The 2,737-nt window shown below is 46.8% G+C and overlaps 1 long non-coding RNA gene across 1 annotated transcript in view; it reads left to right on the plus strand.

Annotated features, from left to right (window-relative positions):
• LOC141937327 (uncharacterized) overlaps positions 1-448 on the plus strand; it is a 1,554-nt gene extending 1,106 nt beyond the window's left edge. Inside the window, exon 2 of the long non-coding RNA XR_012626896.1 lies at positions 224-448. This is a non-coding gene — a long non-coding RNA (uncharacterized LOC141937327). The remainder of the gene's footprint in view (positions 1-223) is intronic.
• Positions 449-2,737: the final 2,289 nt, after the last annotated feature.

Below are 2,737 nucleotides of genomic sequence, written 5' to 3' on the forward strand. Positions count from 1 at the left end.
CACGGGGTTCACGATGAGATCCGCCGCCCCCCACCCCCACCCCGCTTTCCGCCAGCAGCATGTGAAGAATATGGTGGTGATTCGTGTTAAAAACACGGTGACTTTACTGGTATTTGCCATGTACATAAGTTAAAGGAGATTTATCATGGTTTTATGGTTAAAAGGGTTTGGAGGTTTTTTTTACTTAGTGACTGTTGTTAAGCAAGTGGAAAATTACTGGCAGGACCCCCGTCAGAAGTCCCCAGCAACACCGGATTGCGCAGGTGAAAAATGATTGGAGGGACCCCTGTCAGGAGCCCCGGCAACACCAGAAAGCCCAGGAAAGTTTGAGGGACCCTGCTGTGCATGTGAAGACCAGGATGCCCGTCGGTGCGGAGCAGAAAGCCCCCCTGCCCCCTGGCATGCTGAACTTTTTTTACTTGTTCTTATTGCAAATAAATTTATGAAAGATTATTTTCGACTCTGCCTCTGCGTTTATAACAATTTGGTGACCCCGACGTGATACTTCGGAACCTGTGGAGTGTTGGTTTCCAGGGGAGGCGTGCCCCACCTTTTAGGTGGCTCCCGGATTCCTTTGCTTCCTCGGACCGGCAGTATCACGAGCAAAAGGCAAGAAGAACAAGCAAAAGAAAAGCAAAATCCCTGAAGACGCTCCCCGGAGATTCCCCGCAAAGGATCCAGGTGAAGACCTCGGACTGTGAGTGACACTTGGTGCGAGAGGGTTGTGTTTTCTGCCTGAGTGAGTGTGGTGTGACTGAGACGTGACAGTGTCACGAAGCGAGTGCAGAGCTCTTTTAGCCGCGGTTCCAGAGTCCTGAGAGGAGCCTGGCCGGCAAAGGGGCAAAGTGAAAGAAAAAGTTTGAAAGGACTCAGGCAAGGACTTTCAGGATAGGCATTATCCTAGGGAGTACGGGATCAGTCTTATCTCAGGACGCCAGCAAAGACTATGGGCCAGAGAGGGAGTAAATCCCGCGGCTCGGGGAACCCACTGAGAGGTTCCCAGAGAGGGAGCGATTTGCCTGACATTTCTCAGGACAGTCCCCTGGGTTGTATGCTAAAAAATTGGTATAATTGGTCTGAAACAAAAGGGAAAAGTAAAGAAAAAATGATTAAATATTGCATGGTCGAATGGACCAAAGAACCTATGAAATCTGATCATTTATTTTGGCCAAAATTTGGAACTACTGACGACTGGACATGTCAGACGTTAAACTCATATGTAAGTAATAAAAAACCCTATAATCAAGAACAATGTGACTATGCTCAGGTCTGGAAAGGTTCCCGGACAATATCAAAAATCCTATTATTAAAAAATAAAAATACAGATAAGAAAACCTTGAAAGACAAGGAATGGGAACCTTTAGAAAATCTTCCTCCTCCTTATGGGGGAAGCTCAGAGGATGAGGAACCAAAACCTAGCGCTCCTTCCCCTCCACCAGCTAGCAGAACCCGTAATTGGGAAAAACAGAAACAGCTGGAAGATAATGAAGCAGACGTTTGGGGAGGTAATCTGTACCCCTTACAGGAAGTGCCTATGGGAGGAGGCGTAGGAGGGATAGGATTTGTAAACGTCCCCCTTAACACCTGTGGTGGTGCAATTCTTACACCCCCCCCAGCCCCTCTTTGTTGGGCTGCTTGGTGCTATGTGCGATTCCACCCACATCCCCCGAGCTATACACCAGTCTGTGGAGATAAGGACTGACAATGTTAACGAGCCTGGCTCCTGCCCCTCCCGATTGCTCGGAAATGGTTAAAATGGCCCATCAACTCCTCAGGGCCTGGCACACCTGTGCCTGGGATGTGGTCAAATGGGAACAATAACAGAGCTGCACATTAACCAAATTCTTTTGTAACTGCTGGAAGGCACCAGAAGGTATTTGACAAAAGTCAATTATCTTGGACCCTATAAATGGTGGCCACCAGGGAGACCCTTTGAGCTCTCCTGGATCGCAGTGGGCCTGTGACCAGCATCTCCCCTGAGCTGGGACGCCTCTCAGGTACCAAACCCTTAAGGTGTCGTCTGCTCCAGACGGAAGGCCAGGGCGAAGTCCCCCGCTCGAGTCTCAATTATCGCCCGTTGAGGAATGCCAAGGCATTGGGAGGATTTGCTCTAAACTCGAGAAGAGGGAAATTTTCTTTGAGCTAGCTTCTCTTTGTGTGTGTGTGTGGGGGGGGGGTACGTACCCTTGTTTCTGTGTGTGTATGTCTGTTCTGTGTCCATTCTACTGAATCCAAACACCTTTGTTTCTGTCTGTTTGTCCATTTTGTTATGTGCATGCATGTGTATATATGTATATATAGGTACCGTTAAGTAAGTTAGTGTGAATCTTGTCATTTTAGAATCTGAATAAGTCGCTTTTCTTTCTTTTAGTATTTCTGAATTATTTTATAATAATAAATTGCTGTTAGTTATTAATAAACCTAGATTTCTTACTAAATATTACTGTGTCAATACTTTCATCTGCGACAACACCGGAGACGTGAGAGCATTCAAGAAAGAAATGGGAAAACTTTTAGATGACTCATTAGGAGTGTCTGAAAGGCTTGATCAATTCCTGGGACCTAACACCTATACCTGGGATGACATGCAGTCAATTATGGGCATCCTCTTTACAACCGAGGAAAGGCAAATGATTAGACAAGCTGGAATGTGTTTGTGGGAACAACAAAATCAAGCAGGGCCGCAGGCAGATCAGAAATGGCCCAATGTCCGCCCTAATTGGGATCATCAGCAAGA

This window comes from Strix uralensis, chromosome 40 (assembly GCF_047716275.1).
Source record: "Strix uralensis isolate ZFMK-TIS-50842 chromosome 40, bStrUra1, whole genome shotgun sequence".
NCBI lineage: Eukaryota > Metazoa > Chordata > Aves > Strigiformes > Strigidae > Strix > Strix uralensis.